The sequence below is a fragment of the Hoplias malabaricus genome, chromosome 4 (assembly GCF_029633855.1).
Source record: "Hoplias malabaricus isolate fHopMal1 chromosome 4, fHopMal1.hap1, whole genome shotgun sequence".
Lineage (NCBI taxonomy): Eukaryota > Metazoa > Chordata > Actinopteri > Characiformes > Erythrinidae > Hoplias > Hoplias malabaricus.
Window position 1 is genome coordinate 34,664,621 of NC_089803.1, and position 20,230 is coordinate 34,684,850.

Consider the following 20,230-nt stretch of genomic DNA (forward strand, 5'->3'; position numbering starts at 1 on the left):
TGGATAAGCGTTTACAGATAATGAATGAATGATCGTTATTTTCTCTTTAACCAACGTTTGGCAAAAGTACATTGACCAAATCAATAGTAAACAAACAAGACAAAGCTTCAAATCAATCAACAAGTTCCAGTCAGACAGGAATTACTGTAACGGTCAAAAATGAGTTCTCTCAGCTCAGTGAGTCAGACTCGACTTAAACCACAATCACGTCAGGCTTTGGTGTGGCTTGAAAAGGTAATGTACAGTTAAGAGGAAGGCTAAAGTGGGTCTGTTTTTTTTTTTTTGTTGTTGTTTTTTGTCATGAGCAACATGTGACGTTACACTGACCGAAAGGCAAGTCCTAAGATTATTTCTTTCCTCTGAATTTAGAAATTGCTGCTTACCATCTCTTTTTTTTATTCCATCCTCTTCTGACCATGTGGTCAAAACAAAAGTAAAGTAAATGAGGTAGTTCCTAACATGTGATGATACATGTGACATCTGTGTGAATTTCAATAGAGAGAGATGACACCATAGCTCCAAGGAAGCTACAGAAAAATTGATTTCAGCTGGACTTTAGAACTGCTTCTAATGATTAACTGAAAATTGACTTTGATTCATTCATGATGGGTTGCTGATAATTTGTCACTAACCAAAACATCTGAACCTGGACAGAGGTTAAAGGTTATTTAACCTTAAAAAAATTATATTTTGATACATATTATGCATTTTGTGTTTGCCATATTCCCCTCTTCTACATACAACCAACTGCATGTCCTCTTTCTCTGAGTTCTGTGTTTTTCTTGCTCATCTGTTTCTCCTAAAAATAACTCACTAATAAGAACAGGTGGCCTACAGAGTCAGGGAACACTGGTTTATTCAAATATAAAATATACAATTAACACGCAATCTTATTTTTCACTGAGTCATAATTTTATGGGACAATTGACTCAGCACTGACTTAGCATTTCACAGCTAAAAAAGTGGCTTCAGTTTAACCAGCAGTGCTGTTTAACTGCAAGATATGCAGTCCTTAGTAAGTAAAGCATAACTGAAAAATGCTGGCAGCTGTATATTGAATGGGCTCAAAGCTGAGGCACTGATGACCTCTCGACACAGCATGCAGCATAAAGCCACAGAGAAATCTATAAATCCACCAGCATATCGACTACCATTATTTATCTGTAAACAATCAACGCTGGACATGATGGCATTGGTCGGTAAAATACATCACAGATCGGTACAGAGGAGAACAGGCAGCACATAAAGGCACGCATTCATGAAGTAATGGCCTCCCAGACAGACGAGACATGCCCTATTCTCCAGGACCATGGGCAGCACAGCAGGAGTATTTATATTACACAGGCCTCCAGCCAAGTCTGTGGCAACAGGGTCACAAGGCCATGACTGGCACCAACGCACACTCCATATGCACACAAACTGTTAGTGATCTTTAAAAATGTGACGGCACATATTCAGCAAGCAAAATTCACAATATGCTCAAGCTGCTAAATGGATCTCTATTTATTTCAGCACAGAATCGCAGTATCGCCTTAACATTCGGCTCTTACTGAGAAGAATACATGCATCAAATTTCAATTTAAAGTAATGGTCATTTAAACATCTCTCAGATAGAAGCTATTATCTATCAATGTGCATTCCCACTTCATTCATTCAGTAAACTCAAACAGCTGGAGACATACGCTTTACCAAATGGAAACAAGATTCATGACCATGCACAGTATGCATATATATATATATATATATATATATATATATATATATATATATATATATATATATATATATATATATATATATATATATATATATATATATTGATCTTACATATGATTTGACTGGTAGGAAAAAAATCATGTACATTTACCCATACAAAATCTAATCATTTAGAGTTTGTGGTAATTAAACTACTAAATACATAATATATTTGCATATCTTTATATATGGCTGAAATATATCATCGCTGTCCAAAGAAAAACATGTATCCTCAAAACTCCTGCTCTCACTGGATACAATACACAGATATTTCAAATATTTCTAGTAGTGATAGAGTGAGAAGGTAGCACAGAACACACTACATTTGGTCAAATCCAGCTGTAAACAGTACACAGCCTCCACATACATACATCTAACGCAGACATATGACCACATTTAGACAGAATTATAACTACTGTTTTTAAGAGGATTATATTCTACTAAACCCCTTATAGCTGTAATTGCCCCCTAAACCCCTCAGAGCATAGAAGCCATCCACTGTACATAAAACCTCAATCTATAAAATAATGAGCCTGGGATGAAGATGTTTGGAGATAAGTCCAGGATGTGTGAAAATGAAAGCAGAGTAACTAAACTGTGACACAGTGTAGATTTAATCTCCGTCTCCATATTTCCTAGAAGAATGTTGCAATGTCGGCACCAGAGGATGAACTGCCTCAATAGCTGGCCTGTGTTCTCTGGACTATAAAGATAAGCATTGTGTGTGACCCTTTTACTCAATTGGATGGTGAAAGCCCTTCCCCCATATCTTTATATCTCAGTCACCCAACCCCCCAGCCATCACTGTGGCAGATCTATTTCCATAAATCTTCCCCCCACAAATCAGACGAAGGGCATTCGGTCTGTTGCGTAGCGCAATAAATGAAAAAATTGGTTTTGTGTTATCATCACAGTGCTCTGATACAATTTTCAGCATATTACCGGGACATCTGATTACCACGCTTCTCCATCTGTATGTCTTGGGCTAAAATTGATTCCCGGATGTCCAGAATTCATTGATATTCTATGGCGCACTGCAACACTAACTCGATACATAAACAGTGACATAAAATTAACAAGAGGTCCACATATTGCAGTGATACACTCTTCAGATCCAGATTTGGTTCACTGCTTCTCAAGATTGGTCATGAGCTGTTGCTGTTCATTGACCATAGTGCCATGGAGAAGCCTAAACACACACACACACACACACACACACGTACCACTGGCTAGACATTTAAACACATTATGGGATTAAGTGAACGAATCCAACATTAGTCCACAGATTAACTCAACATCAAACAGCACTTTAATGTGATCATAAACCATGGCAGAGGGATCACCTTTAATTGCCTTCATTGCTAGTTCTTAAAGAGAGTCCTGTGTTTTGTTGTGCTGCTCACAATAGGTCATTAAACGCTAATACAGGTAGGCTCCAAAGACGAGGATGATCATGCTCAAGCTCATATCCATGTAGCGTACACTGAGGAGAGTATCGTGCTTCGTGTTTGTTCTGTGCTGCAAAATGAGCTACTTAGCAGGCTTTCCCCTTCCCTCCTAAAAACAAGAGCGCTGCCAAATGTCCTCAATCCTCCGAGTCCATTGTGTCCTACACAAACAGGCAACACAGGATGGAAATACAGTCCAAGTTAGAGAGAAGGAAGATTAACTCCTCTGACAGGAAGACGGCTACGCTAACGCTAGCTAGCTTTTTAAGCAGCAACCCTGCTGGGAGCACTCTGACAACGGGGTCGACCCTTCCACGGCGGAATGGGGAGTTTCTAATCTCTTAAGCTATCCTTCACCTCCCGTCTCCTTCACTCCCCAGCCCTTTCAGCCCAGTCTAGTCATCATTCCGGCACCGCGCCAGACTTTGAGAGGCTGCGTCTGAGGAGTCAACACAGCATTAGCATTCCGTTTGATGAAGCTCTCACTCCACCATTAGTGCTTTATATGCCAAAGGTATTTGTAGTTCAAGGGGATGCAATTTAGATGCTGGAAGGTTCCAGTACTGATTGGAAAATTGAGAATTTTCTTCCTACGCATGTCACGTATGTTAGCTCTGATCCGCATCAAGCACAAAACCCAGCACAGAGGCAATTGGGCAACTGTCGGCAGTTAAGTTGAACTGAAAGAAGCATTAAACTGTGGTTAATTAATAAGTATGTAGTAAGTTTGCCATGTCTTCATGTTGTCAGAGCAAGGAGACAAACAAGAGGGAAACGTATCTCAGATGTGGAGCTACAGTAAACACATCCATGAAAGTTTTGCACTTGTTTTAACACACTCACCTTTATTATAGTCATAAAAAAATAATTATCAAATCATTGGGCAGCTCCACACGCTGGGAGGGGAACAAAAAATGTCCGGATCTGTTATGTTCACTAAGAGACACATACATTGGCTGGTATCCTGCTGAGACACGAGGGAAGAACCTACACACCCAATGACAGTGAGGCTAATTGTGCTCTCGCAATCTGCTGGCCTCAGTGGGTTAAGGCAGCTGTACATGGACAAGGCTCCTAACCCCTAGTGTTCACTGCTCCTAACGTGTGTGAAGAACTACTCACTAGTGTGTGTTTGTGTGTTCTCTACCACAGAGTTACTGCAGATGGCTGAAATGCAGAGATAAAGAGAATTAATAAAGTGACACCTCTTCTTTAGTGACCAAACCTGCAATCTCCCGATGATTGTGCCATTCACGAGCCCTGCTCTGACGGCAAAGCAGCCTGAATTCTTAGTGTCATGAACTCCACCAAGGGCCTAAACATATTGCTGGTCCACAAAGACGTGATTGCATCATTAACTGCGGCAAAAATGTCAGCTGCACATTCATTCTGCAAATCTCAAACCCTGCAGCATGCAAAAAGGTGCTGCATTGGATTCAGATCTGGTGACTGGGGAGGCCACTGACATCCGAACTCACTGTAATGCTCACAGAGCCACAAAACACATACCGCCAAAGATATTTCAATCACATTATACCCATTCTGATACGGGATAGGAACATTACCTGAAGTTAATGGAAGTTTAACAAAAAGTAAAAGGAAAGAGGAAAGCCCCAGAGGACTGCTCAAATATATTTGAAGAACATGCCGAATAGGTCTAGGGCATTACTTACAGTTTTGATTGTCACACCAACCTCTGCTATTAGCTTCGCTGAAACTGTAAACGTCAAAACACTGAAAACGTAACTTTGGATTAAATCTGATTATATGAACTAGACCATGACTAATGAACTGTTTTAAATGAGGCTACCGGTATTTAGTATATATGTGTTATAAAAAGTCTTCAGTCTTACTGAGCTCATATATATATATATATAGTATCAGTAGTGTGAGGTCAGCTGGACTGCTTCAGTACATCTCTATCGTCAGACTCCTTTTCTCTTTTCTTTCTCTTGGTTTTTGAGGCAAGACTTGGTTTCTTTGACAGGGTGATGAATAGGGTAATCATAGCAGAGAGAGAGAGAGAGAAAGGGAGAATGAGGAAAAAAAGTACAGAGAGAGAGGGAAACAGAAAGTGAGAGAGAGAGAGTGAGAGAGAGAGAAAAGGGGTAAATGAGAAAAAAATTACAGAGGGAAGGGGCAAAGAAGGTGAGACAGAGTAAAAGAGAAAAAGACTGATAGACAGAGGGAGAGTGAGAGAGCGAGAGAGAGAGCAAGAGAGCGAGAGAGCGAGAGAGAGAGAGAGAGAGAGAGAAAGAGAGAGAGATTGGGAGAGAAAGAGGTGAGACCTGCCACTGCTCTGAGCTGAAATGGTAGGAGAAAATAAACAGGGGCCAGGGATTGATTAGGATTATTGGATTTCAGTGGCTGTAATCATGTTCTGTTCACTGACTATCCACCACACTGCAGCGACTCAGCGGCTCATTTCCATCCATCTTACTGAGCTAATTCAGATGTTAGGAGGGAGGAAACCGATTTTCATTTGGAACATATTCACTATGCCTGGACCATAATGTGGGCCAGCATCGATAAAGACCATCATCTGCTGTTGGATAAAATTCCTGAAGGAAAACTAGGAAGAGCTGAATCTATCTGATAGAAAGACGTCAAGGGTGTTCTTCAGTGCTCTGGGTAAAGTGGTTAGATTTCAGGCAGCAGATTAAGCCCATGTCAGGTGGGTGTATTAAATCTCTACACTGGTGTGACAGAAACATTATATTAGATACACAGGCCTCTGACGAAGCAGAATTCCTCTGTCAGAATCATAGCCTCTTTTCCCTTTCTGTTCATTTAAGTGGAGATAGAAACAGAGCATCCATTGTGAGGCTGATAAATTTGTCACTTTCTTTTAAAATGACAAATACAAAAGGAATTTAATGAATGCTTTTGCTCTAATGGGCAGAAGTGGAAAGAAAACTGTCAAATATTTTACCGATGCATCAACAGAGATACCATTGCGATGAACATTGGGATGCATCAGTAAGAGCTTAGTTGTGGTGCATATGAACTTTATCTCTCTACAGCTGAGCCATGCCGTGAAAAGCATCAGTAGGTATGCACATGATAAACCGACATACACAAACCTTTAAACCGTCACATCCGAGAGAAATCAGCTTGCTTCACTTGAGAACTCCAGTTCCCAGAATCCTCAGCAGTGTCACATGACCACTTCCACCTATCCGAGACCTCGTCGCTGTGTCAAATCAGCTGAATATTAAACACACCTGTTTCTTCTTCCTGTTCATGAGAGTATAAAATAACTCAGTGTTATTTAGGGTTGTTGCTTAGTATTGTCCTAGTCATGAATACAAAGTGTTTCTCTTGTTTATAGCCATTTGCTCTTTGGATCTGCTTGTGTTCACCATGCTTTTGGCTTTCAGACTGCTCTCTGGTTTATGCTTTTGGATTGCCCCTCTATTAAATATTAAACTGTTTCTATCTTTTATCTGCAAGCATAATTTGAGTATTATTTTTAACATTATGATATTAATATCCTACTCAACGGGTGGGACTGTGGTGCAGCAGGTAGTGTCGCTCTGGGTGACTGTCTGTGTGGGTTTCCTCCGGGTGCTCTGGTTTCCTCCCATGGTCCAAAAACACACGTTTGTAGGTGGATTGGCGACTCAAAAGTGTCCGTTGGTGTGAATGTGTGAGTGAATGTGTGAGGGTGTGTCACCCTGTGAAGGACTGGCGCCCCCTCCAGGGTGTAGTCCTGCCTTGCGCCCAGTGATTCCAGGTAGGCTCCGGACCCACCGCGACCCTGAACTGGATAAGGGTTACAGACAATATATGAATGATTCTACTCAATCCTATTTATTGACTTTGTGTTAGGGCTTGATTTATATTGGCAGATATTAGTGACGTACCATTATCCGAATTGGCTGTTAATATAACGAATGATGTTACTGGGGTCAGATAACTCTGACTTTAAAGTGTCTTAATGATAGTGCCCCCCAAGGCTTTTGTGCCACCAAAAGCTCAATATGAGGAAATATGTATTACAGCAATACAGGCCGAACTGGGGAATATAAACACAGAAATATGAGACCAAACTCATATAATATCACCATCATCATAATATTCTTTTCCGCTTTTCCATTTCAGGGTTGCGGTGTCATATAATATCCAGTGTATTTATCTGACACACATATACCCAGTGTTGTTGATGTCGCTAAGGGGTCTATGCACCTTTGTTCAACCTATAAAGCATCAGTAGGTATGCACAAGACATAAAACCCTGCCATGAAGAGAGCTATTGTGTTTCTGTTGTTTAATTATATGTATGATATAGATATGGATATGATGTATGACATCTTATGACCACTTCTTTGTATCTACACTCACTGTCCATTCAGCTCCACTGACCATACAGGAGCACTTTGCAGTTCAAATATAGACTACAGTTCATACTTTCTTATCCCCATTGTTCTTCAATGCTCCCCTACACGACCACCACAGAGCAGGTATGATTTGAGTGGGGGATCATTCTCAGTGCTGCTGTGTGTTGGGTTGGTACTAGTAGATCAGACACAGCAGTGCTGATGGAGATTCTAAGCCCCTTAGGGTCACTGCTGGACTGAGAATAGTGGACAGTGGATAAAATGAACAGTGAGTGTAGAAAGGAGGTGGTCATAATGATATGGTTAGTGTGTGAGTGTATTTATATATATATATATATATATATATATATATATATATATATATATATATATATATATATATATATATATATATATATATATATATATGAGAGAGAGAGAGAGAGAGAGAGAGAGAGAGAGAGAGAGAGAGAGAGAGAGAGAGAGAGAAAGAGAGCTCCATCACAAAACCGCATTGAGTATTCTCTATTTTAAAAATGCTTCCATTTAAACCAAGCTCATTATTGGGTTTTGGCTTTTTAAAGGCCCTACTTTTAAAGGCTCTGACCAGACATGTCAAAGACCCTCAACTGGAAGAAGAAAACCCATTTTAACTACATCTAACCAGATGAGGCTGTTCTGGGAAGCAGAGTTTTAGAATTAGAGGTGGGGGCACAGCTTTCCAGTCAGCAGAGGCTGATGTGTTTATTTAGAAGAAGACACCCCTTCTACATGTTATTAAATATGGAGTCTGGTGCAATGCAAAAGAATATGCTTTAATCGGATTAGGAGCTCTAGAGAAAGTCAGCGTTTCCATAAAACACTGGGAGATGTGAATCCAAACAGCTTACAAAAACAAATCCTGACTCCAAGTTCAAAGCCCAAAGAAACAACACTCTCATCAGACCCTTACACTAATGAATAAACATACAACACATGTCAGTTTTCAGGAACAGACCTTTGGTCTTTTTGGGAATACTGGCTTGAAAGGGTAATCCGGTCTGAATAAACTGGAGCAGGCCAATTTTTTTTTCCCCTGAATGCTTCCTTAACATCTGTGCTTTATAACCCTCCATTCATCACTAATGCAAGACCTACATTAGCCATGCATGCAGGGATAATAGAAAAAAGGTCATCAGCAGATGCTGAATCGTGATGCCCTGGCATTTCTTCTGAGATGAGACATGTTTAGCACATCGGCATCTTCTATTTACACATGCTGCTCAGATGAGGGGTTTTATTTGAAGAAGTGGAGTGCTGCAAGAGTGAGGTTTATACTCTGCTCCTGAGGCAATCAGCACAGAGAGAGAGAGAGAGAGAGAGAGAGAGTGTAAATATATAGCATTAACACATACATGTATTAATGCACTGCAGACACCCTTATATTTGTTTTTACACAGCTTCAGGATATGGGACATACAGGCCCTGTTTGAATCAGGGGTACATGACCAGACGTGGTTGTATGCAAAGGTCGTACTTCAAAAATAAAATTTTTAACCAAATAAATGCATGAAAATATTAGCAACAAATTGAAATAATATATAATGGACTTGCATGAATACCAATACCGTGTTCATTTACTCGTAAACATAATTGAAAACAAGGCTCCGATACCAACATCTGATACCTTGCGTCTAGTGCACGTTGCTGCGCTAATGAGCAGACAACTCAGAATGTCGGCAATCTGAAATTAGATCACAAGCTGTGATGGTGACTAGGTGTGATATGGCCCTAAAATAATATCATAATATTTCAGGGTGTTTAGATGATAACGATGTCCTTGGCGATATGAACAAAACACTGAAAAATACTTTTATTAATTGCAAGAAATCATTAACGCAGCAAAATAAATGTATTTAATTTATGAAATATATTTAAGTATTAAGTGGTTTCATTTATAAAAAGATTTATTTTACTATACATGTAACAGTTTCAAATATTCAAATATAAATAAGTGACAAAAGATGTCGGTAAATATTTGTTTATTTTGTAACTAACAGTAATATACAAAGATTCTGAAATAATGTCGCATAAAATTCTACCACACAACCAAAGTGCAGAACATGTAGTGTGTGCGTATAAATAGCAAAAGGATACAATTATACCTCCTCCTTGGATCACCACCTTAACGTGGTGGAGGGGTTTGCGTGCCTGCGTGAGCCTAGGAGCTATGTTGTCGGGGGCAATAGCCCCTGGTAGGGTCTCCCAAGGCAAATTGGTCCTAGGTGATGGGCCAGACAAAGAGTGATCCATAAAGACACAGATGAAAAAGACAACGAGGACACAGCCTCCCTTGCCCGGAGCAGGGTTACCGGGGCCTCACCCTGGAGCCAGGCCTGGGGGAGGGGCTCCTTGGCGAGCGCCTGGTGGCCAGACTTTCACCTATGGAGTCCGGCCGGGCTTAGCCCGAAGGGGATACATGGGTCCACTCTCCCATGGGCCACCACCTGTGGGAGAGGTAGTAATCCGGGTCTGGTGCATTGTGGATCGGGGTCGGGGGCCCTGGCGTTCCGATCCTCGGTTACTGAAACTGGCTTTTGGAACATGGAACGTAACCTCTCTGGTGGGAAAAGAGCCTGAGCTGGTGCGCGAGGTTGAGAGGTACCGACTAGATATAGTTGGGCTCACCTCGACACACAGTATGGGCTCTGGAACCAATCTCCTCGAGAGGGGCTGGATGCTCTTTCACTCTGGAGTTGCCCAGGGTGAGAGGCGTAAGGCAGGTGTGGGCTTACTCATAGCCCCCCGGCTTAGCGCCTGTACGTTGGGGTTTACCCCAGTGGACGAGAGGGTAATTTCCCTGCGCCTTCGGGTTGGGGAAAGGGCTCTGACTGTTGTTTGTGCTTATGCACCGAACAGCAGTTCAGAGTACCATGCCTTCTTGGGGACCCTGGAGGGAGTGCTGGAGAACACTCATTCTGGGGACTCCATTGTTCTGCTGGGGGACTTCAATGCTCACGTGGGTAATGACAGTGAGACCTGGAGGGGCGTGATTGGGAGGAACGGCCCCGCTGATCTGAACCCGAGTGGTGTTCAGTTATTGGATTTCTGTGCTCGTCACAGTTTGTCCATTACGAACACCATGTTCGAACATAAGGGTGTCCACAAGTACACCTGGCATCAGGACACCCTAGGCCGCATTTCGATGATCGATTTTATAGTCGTATCATCTGACCTGCGGCCATATGTTCTGGACACTCGGGTGAAGAGAGGCGCTGAGCTGTCAACTGATCACTACCTTGTGGTGTGTTGGATCAGATGGCGAGGGAGGATGCCGGACAGACCTGGCAGGCCCAAACGTGTGTTGAGGGTTTGCTGGGAACGTTTGGCAGAGGAACCTGTCAGAAAGATCTTCAACTCCCACATCCGGCAGAGCTTCGACTGCATCCCGGGGGAGGCTGGTAACATTGAGTCCGAGTGGGCCATGTTCCGGACCTCCATTGTTGAGGCGGCTGAACGGAGCTGTGGCTGCAAGGTTGTCGGTGCCTGTCGGGGTGGCAATCCCCGCACTCGGTGGTGGACACCCCGGGTGAGGGGGGCTGTCAAGCTGAAGAAAGAGTCCTATCGAGCCTGGTTGGCTCAGGGGACTCCGGAGGCAGCCGACAGATACCGAGGAGCCAAGCGGCTCGCAGCCTCGGCGGTCGCTGAGGCAAAAACTCGGGTGTGGGAGGAGTTCGGTGAGAACATGGAAAACGACTTTCGGTCGGCTCCGAGAAGTTTCTGGCAAACCGTCAGGCGACTCAGGAGGGGAAAGCAGTTTTCCACCAACACTGTATATGGTGGGGGTGGGGAACTGTTGACCTCGACTGGGGACGTCACCAGACGGTGGAAGGAATACTTCGAGGATCTTCTCAATCCCACCGGCACGTCTTCCGCAGAGGAAGCAGAGCTTGGGGACCCCGGGGGGGGCTCGTCTATCACTGGGGCTGAAGTGGCCAAGGTGGTAGGGAAACTCCTTGGCGGTAGGGCCCCGGGGGTGGATGAGGTTCACCCCGGGTTCCTCAAGGCTCTGGATGTTGTGGGGCTGTCCTGGTTGACACGTCTTTGCAACATCGCGTGGACATCGGGGGCAGTGCCTCTGGACTGGCAGACTGGGGTGGTGGTTCCCCTTTTTAAAAAGGGGGATCGGAGGGTGTGTTCCAACTATAGGGGGATCACACTCCTCAGCCTCCCCGGTAAGGTCTATGCGGGGGTACTGGAGAAGAGAGTCCGACCGATAGTTGAACCTCGGATCCAGGAGGAACAATGCGGATTCCGCCCCGGTCGTGGAACACAGGACCAGCTCTTTACCCTCGCTAGGATCCTGGAGGGTGCATGGGAGTTTGCTCAACCAGTCTACATGTGTTTTGTGGATCTGGAGAAGGCATTCGACCGTGTCCCTCGGGGTATTCTGTGGGGGGTGCTCAGGGAGTATGGGGTACTGGGCTCTTTGTTACGAGCTATCCAGTCCCTGTACAAACAGAGCAGGAGTCTGGTTCGTATGGCTGGCAGTAAGTCCGACTGGTTTTCAGTCGGAGTTGGACTCCGTCAGGGCTGCCCGTTGTCACCGGTTCTGTTCACAATTTTTATGGACAGAATTTCTCGGCGTAGCCAAGTGGCGGAGGGTGTCCGGTTTGGTGGTCTCAGGATCCCATGTCTGCTTTTTGCAGATGATGTGGTCTTGTTGGCTTCATCGAGCCAGGACCTCCAGCTCTTGCTGGACCAGTTTGCAGCCGAGTGTGAAGCGGTAGGGATGAGGATCAGTACCTCCAAGTCCGAGTCCATGGTACTCAGTCGGAAAAGGGTGGAGTGCTCTCTCCAGGTTGGAAGTGAGATCCTGCCTCAAGTGGAGGAGTTTAAATACCTCGGGGTCTTGTTCACGAGTGAGGGAAAGATGGAGCGTGAGATAGACAGGCGGATCGGTGCAGCGTCAGCAGTAATGCGGGCTCTGTACCGGTCCGTTGTGGTGAAGAAAGAGCTGAGCAGAAAAGCAAAGCTCTCGATTTACCGGTCAATCTACGTCCCAACCCTCACCTATGGTCACGAGCTTTGGGTAGTGACCGAAAGAACGAGATCGCGGGTACAAGCGGCTGAAATGAGTTTTCTCCGCAGGATGTCTGGACTCTCCCTTAGAGACAGGGTTAGGAGCTCGGACATCCGGGAGAGACTCGGAGTGGAGCCGCTGCTCCTCCACGTCGAGAGGAGCCAGTTGAGATGGTTCGGGCATCTGGTTCGGATGCCTCCTGGACGCCTTCCTGGAGAGGTGTTCCGGGCATGTCCAACGGGGAGGAGGCCCCGGGGCAGACCAAGAACACGCTGGAGAGACTATATGTCTCGACTGGCCTGGGAACGCCTCGGTATACCCCCGGAGGAGCTGGCGTCGGTGGCTGGGGAGAGGGAGGTCTGGGTTTCTTTGCTCCGACTGCTTCCCCCGCGACCCGGACCCGGATAAGCGGTGGATAATGGATGGATGGATGGATACAATTATACAAAAAGTAACCTTAAAGCTTCACAGTATATAACAGAAACACAGAATAGTTGCTGTGCTGAGTCATTATGCAAACAAGTCCGAATATCATGATTATAATGATTCTGATTTTTTTATCATTTAAATAAATATGACAATATTATCACGAACTATATGATATGGCACAGCACTGATGGCAACTTGAACAAGGGGATTTTTTTGAATTTTGAATTGGATCCAACACAGCCAGTAAACAAACACTCCCAAGTGCAGAACACAATGCTTCATTCATTCATTCATTATCTGTAAGCGCTTATCTAGTTCAGGGTCGCGGTGGGTCCAGAGCCTACCTGGAATCATTGGGCGCAAGGCAGGAACACACCCTGGAGGGGGCGCCAGTCCTTCACAGGGCAACACACACATTCACTCACACCTACGAACACTTTGGAGTCGCCAATCCACCTACCAACGTGTGTTTTTGGAGCACCCGGAGGAAACCCACATGGAGAACACACCAACTCCTCCCAGACAGTCACCCGGAGCAGGAATCGAACCCACAACCTCCAGGTCCCTGGAGCTGTGTGACTGCAACACTGCTTCTGATTGCTTAATTCTAAAAGTAAGCACCGGTGTCGGCAAGTACAAATATACACATATTTGTACCCATACTCGGCTGGAAAAAAATGGTATTTATGCATCCCTTACATATAATATAATGCAATTATAAGTTAATGCCCTGCAAATGACTGGCGCACCCTCCAGGGTGTGTTCCCACCTTGCGCCCAGTGATTCCCTCTAGGCTCCGGACCCACCACTACGCTTAATTGGATAAGCAGTTCAAGTGAATGAATGAATAACATGTAAACACTCAGAACATTCAGTCTATTGCAATTTTATAATATAAATAACAAAGAATGTAAGTGCCCTTGCTTTATGTTTGAACGCCATTGCTGTTGCTACATCTACATCAAAATATCAGCATTAATATTCAGTAATTTTACACTTAACAATTTAAGCCCCGGTGACAGAGCGAAAACTATCATGTAATCAGCCAAATGATGTTCCATTTTAAAATCCATGCTTGGCATTAAAAATAAATCTGATTATTGATATTGTATCTTGGGCTAATAGATATGTGCTAGTGGGCTTATTGTATCCATTTAAAAATCAACCCCTAACTTTTGAATGGCTATGTACATGTTATAACAGAACCCCAAATGTACAGCTTCCCTTAACTTCAGTAAACAAAACTTCAGTTTCGTTAAAAAAAAGGTCTCTGTTTTGAAATCATGATCATTTTAGTTTTCAGTCCAAACACAACCCCATAAAAACACAAGCTACAAATACAATCTCAGAGGCTAAGGAAATCCACCACCACACACCGGCATGCTAGGATGCATTTATCCAAAAGTGCTTTCGATTGTACTGGTCTCACAAGCCTCAGGCTCCACTGCAGAAGTGCCACCTGAGTGCACAGTGTCAGAGACACATATATACAGCACACAGATGACACTCCCACACCTCTACCCACCACCACTGCACACATACACACAGAAAAATAGCTCGGAACATCAAAAATACACACAGATACAAAGCCCACATTTCATGCCAAAAAAATCCAAACTGTACCTCCACCATGAGACTCCCAGGTAGAAACAGTGGTCCTGCACCTATAGAAGCACATATAGAACAAATGTTTCGCTGTCTCTCATAGCGCAGCCAATCAGAGAGGTTCAAAGGTGTGACTTCACAAGAGCGACTGCATTAATGAGACAAAAGGCAATACCAGAAATGAATGAAACGATGAGCAAGTATTGAAGAAAGGTGGAGGAAATTTTCAACATGCAAGCTTTCATCTTCCCTTCACTGACACTTTTCCTTGCCACACACACACAAAAGACAACAAACTACCATTCCATGGTTTGGGTGTCAGCTCTATTTCCCCAATGTCTTGTCACTGATTGTGCACCAAGCTTCTGCCCTTACGCGTTTCACTGAAAGGATCTTGAATTGTAGCACTGTCCCTGAAGCCATTCTGGTGTAATCTGAAGGTTGGTCCCTAGTGCTTGTGTGAGTGTGTACTGACCGGATCGACTTCAAAATGAAGCAGTCACAATACCAGCCACAAGGCGAGAGAGAAAATGAAATGAAGAATAACTGAGTGAATTGTGAAAGAAATAAACAGACATGAGCACTGAACTATTGTGTCGCTGAACTGTTCTAGGACAAACACATAAAACATATTATACATTATGTGTCTGATCACTCCCTTTCCCTCAGATTCAGGCTTGACCCTTTCTTTTACAAAGCATCCACATCGGCCTTGGCAATACTGACCTTGTGTTAGCAACCGCCATGATTCAGACTAATCTACACAGACACAGCTGTCTTCTCTTGTGGCGTGGCCCATATTCCTCCAACAATGACCCATTAGGCTGCTTCTTCAACCATTGCTGCTGCTTTTTGACTGCACTGATAAATCTGTATTGTAATTCCCTTTAATAAAGAGCTCCAAATGTAGGTCAATATTTGAATCAGTCTGATTGGTAGATGTCAGTGTGGATGGATAGATGCAAGTGTATAACGTGATCTGACACATAAGGAAACACAAGAAATTCATTAATTTATTCATTGTCTGTAACTGATTATCTGCTCATCCACTGGCTGCAAGGCAGGAACACACCCAGGAAGGCATGTCACACACATCTATGGACACCTTCTGAATCACCAATTCACCTACCAACATGTGTTTTTGCATTGCGAGTGGAAACTGGAGCACCCAGAGGAAACCCACACAGATAAACTCCTCACAGACAGTCACCCAGAGCGGGACTCGAACCCACAACCTCTAGGTCCATGGAGCTGAGGCACCAGTCCTTCACAGGTCAACACGCATTCACACCTACGGACACTTTTGAGTCGCCAATCCACCTACCAACGTATGTTTTGGATTGTGGGAGGAAACCGGAGCACCTGGAGGAAACCCACGCGGACACAGGGAGAACACAACAACTCCTCACAGACAGTCACCTGGTGCGGGAATGGAACCCACAACCTCCAGGTCCCTGGAGCTGTGTGACTGCGACACTACCTTCTGCACCACTGTGCCGCCCTATTGGGTTTTCATTGTTTGTTTCTTCAAACAAGCGTGAAGCCCAGCTGCTTGTACACAGATATAATCACTCCACAAAACTAATCTCTCCTGTTCATTTTAACAGGCAGACTCCACCGTGACAAATGTTATTTCCATCTAACGCCATATCCTAAATGTGTCTGTTATCCAAGTATGTGACAGTACCATTTAAAAGCGAAACACACCACTGATTTCATAGCAAAGTCCATTGCCACACCCACTGCCAAATTGTGGACCTAACCCAGGCCTTGGGTTTTTGAAAATGTGCCAAAAGCCAAAGGCACACCAAAAACACAGCTCATTTACATCTTTCAAAGGTTGTTCATTCCAACAACAGCCATAGCCAACAAAGCCATAACAGCATATTTTCATTGTTTTGTCCAAGCATAATTTAATCTGACAGAATATTACCACAGGAAAACAAGCTTGGGAAAACACTCACAGCTCACTGTGGCTCACCTCTGAATCTTACGAAGCATGCAGGCTAGAAGGCACATTATATGGGGCAATTTTCATGCTATGTGAACCAAACCCACATTTCCAATATGGACAGAAACGCTGAAAGAGACATTTCACTTCTTGCTAAGGAGCATTCAGATGAAGAACCATGTTTCCGTACAAACACCTTTCCTAACATAAGGTGTAAATCCTTTGGCCAGTTGACACGTAGCGTGTTCTTTTTCCAGTGTAAGTTAGCATTTTGTGAGCTACGCAGGAATGTTTCATTGTACAATCAGTATAACGCAGTTCAAAGAATCTGTTCTATTTCCTTAATTTTTATGTCTTTTTTTGAGTATAAATTGAACACCTAAATTTGCATAATCCACCAAACTACGCAAGAGGAATTTACATTCTGAATGTGTGAATAGATTTCTGCAGCTCTGAGACATGCTTTTTTGTCTCAAATGGAAAAGCAGATCTGACGCTTAATTAGCTAACAGGGTCAAGCAGTAATCCACAGTCCATTGGTTCTGGGTTATGCTATCCCATATGACACCATACACACTCCATCTAGGGCATGTGTCACAAAAAGGTAATCAACCAAACAGACACCATTTAACATTTCTACATCTTTTATTAAAAGCTTTTACAATCATACAGATGTCATCCTGAAAATAGCTACTTATCCATAACCACATACAAACACGGCCTCCATATAAATCATTTTCCAGTGGCCTTCATGCATTATTAGACAGAACGATGGAAGAGCTCTCCACATGTCTGTTCTGTGTTGTATCTGCATTGTTTCAGGGCACACTGGGACTGCCACTTATCGCCCACAAACTCCCCATAATTCCCCAATTGTCTCTTGTGCTTTGTCCCCATGTGAGACACTTTCCCCGAGTGCTTGTCAACTGCAGACATCTCCTCTCTTCTCGATAGAGTGGGGTCTTTTCAGCAGGCACTCAGAGGCCTACAGGAGAAATATACTGCCTAAAACCAGAATAATGGTCTGCTTTACATCTGGCAGGCTTCATGGTGACTGGTACTGACCTCTCAGAAGCAGCACAGAGCAAGCTTTGTAATGCTACTGTATTGCTGGATAAAATCCAGTATTAAAATACAATCGCTTCATGGATTATTAACAACTATTGTGACTTTGAAGTCTTTCTGTTGTGTTGTCACTTTCATATTGAAATGGTGGCTAGATGAATGCTAAAGATCAGTTGTCAAAAATGTGGCAAAGTGACAATAAGAGAAGAATACGTACTATTCAGAAATATGCTCAACTGCTTAAGTGTTTCTAGTTTACTAGTGTTAGTACTAAGAGCATGAAGAGCAATGGTCTTCAATTACATAGCTAGCCATTCCCAGAGGAACGCTGTGTTTTGGCTTTACTTTTCATGGGAATCTCAGTGCCGCACATGGTCTACCGTCTGTTGCCAGATTGCTAGTCTCCAGGGAGGCCAACGAGCACCAGCCCTTAGTCACACCTGCCTGCCGGAGTTCTAGAAACACGCTGACTCTATAGAAATCCTTCGCAAAAATGAGCACAGGGAAAAAACACCAAAGCTGAATGCTTGTATGAGGAGTGCCAAAGTGTCAGAAATAATTCAACTTATGATTGCTATTGCGACCATTAGTGCACACCATGGCCCCAGCACCTGAGGGACATTGAGACACTGCGCTGAAATGTGTCAAACCAACTGCTGAGGTTTCCTATAGCATGAGTAGGCAGAAATCACTAAAACCTCTCAACACTCAAAACTTTAGAACACCCAGGTGTTATCTGACCACCGAGAATTCTAGCTAAATAAAGGGTAAACAAGCAATATTTAGTCCATTAGGGAATCATGGTTCTCTCAGACTTGCGATATTCTGAGTCTGCAGCTGGAGCATATGCCTGTCTGAGAGTTACATATTCTCCAGGGCATTATCCAACTGTACCACAGCACACAGTCATGTTGGGTTGTTTACTTAATTTCTAAAAGGACCCCCTCCCCACCGCAAGCCTCGGCTCTCTGGATCCTTTGAATCATTAATTAAACGATATCCAGCCTCCGAGTTTCTGTGGTTGACAAATCATTTTTGTAAATACTTTAGGTAATGTGGCTCTGACGTTCTAGCTTTAAATACTAACTCTAGATCAAGATATTATACAAGACAGTAAAACTGTTCCAACATATGAGAACACTATTCCTAGCATCTCTAACACACACCCACACTCACAGGAAGTCAGCCTCGCGTAAGCACAATATACCTAGAGGGCAAAGTTTAGCATATGTTAAATAGGAACATTACATCAGGCTTAAACAGTTTAAGCCAAAACGTGTATCATGAAGACTGAAATAAAATGGTGAGGGGGAGGCCTCTTCCGTTTTCAGATGACTGATTTATATAATAATGTAATCTTCACATTCTACACAGGAAAACGTTCTATAAAGCTCACTCTAATATTCATTGGCAACCCACTCAGCGGCCCTGGTAAAGAAGTCTGTTCTAAATTGACTTTTAAAGCTTCCTCACATTGGATCTACACGTGACTGAAAGGTGAAGTGCCTTTGCACATTGTGCTCTGTGAGGATCTGGAAAAAACAGGTCAGCAGGCTTTTTCGTGTATCCATCCTCTGATGGGAATACTTATAAGCTAATCTCAAAGTATGTGTGTCAGACCTGTGGAGAATCAAGAGGAAAACTGTACTTATGTTTCATTTCAAACATGCCACCTTACAAAACCTAAACATATAATAACACACTTTTGAAAATAAAGTGAATATGTAAACACCTCCTTCTTATTTTCCTTTTAAAATATGAGAACTGTCATAACTTTTTAGCAATATGTCATATAAATAAGCATAGATACTGTACAATTGTGACTATGAAACATATGCTAACTATTTGTGGGCGATATGACAGCAAATAAATATCACAATTATTTGAATATTTTACCTCAATTACAATTAATGAATGATTATTTTGTTTATGGTTTTTGCCTTCATAGTTCACTGAAAAGGCTAGTACTGTAAATATGCTATATATATATATATATATATATATATATGATAGACACAGTATTTTTCTTTAGTACAAGTTGTTCAAGTTGGACTCGGATGGACTCTGTGTTTAGGTTCTCCTCCATGTTGCTTCCATGCAGAGATTGGATGAGGCAGAATCATGTACCTACATGTGTTGTGCACAGTGAGGGATATATTAATCAAATTAACAAAAAGTATGAATATTTTACATTTTTTGAAATTGATATAGACAAGATTAGGTCGATTAGAAGTTCTGAATATTGATTTTCGATTAACACCCAGTAACACTAACATTGTCCTGTTTAGCTGAATGGCTATCGGGGTGTTTCTGAGAAATACTAATTCAGTAGTTCTTCGGTCACCTCAATAATGTGTAGAAAGTCTACACATGAGCTCTTTAACGACCTTGTTTCCTACTCAGCACAACTGTTAATATACATAACACATAACAGCTCTCTGTTATGAAGTTTCACATGCTAATATCTCCACACTTCACTTTTTGGCAGAAGAGGCCAAAAACGTCATGTGTGTCTGAGTTGTAGAATTTCCCCCTTTAGCAAATGCAATGCATGCTCTTACTGCAAATGCTGTGTAAATGGACAAGAAGACTAGAA

At 43.0% G+C, this 20,230-nt stretch overlaps 1 protein-coding gene across 3 annotated transcripts in view; it reads right to left on the reverse strand.

The window, feature by feature from the left end:
* Positions 1-20,230, reverse strand: part of cntn1a (contactin 1a) — an 82,302-nt gene that overhangs the window by 50,092 nt on the left and 11,980 nt on the right. The window contains exons 2-3 of one of the 3 annotated variants that reach the window (XM_066667307.1): positions 14,637-14,677; positions 6,287-6,440 (exon numbers count right to left, since the gene is read on the reverse strand). The exons of 1 other annotated variant lie outside the window; for it this stretch is intronic. The gene's annotated coding sequence lies outside the window, so the exon portion shown is untranslated. The remainder of the gene's footprint in view (positions 1-6,286; positions 6,441-14,636; positions 14,678-20,230) is intronic. One more of the 3 variants, XM_066667305.1, reaches the window with a different exon arrangement.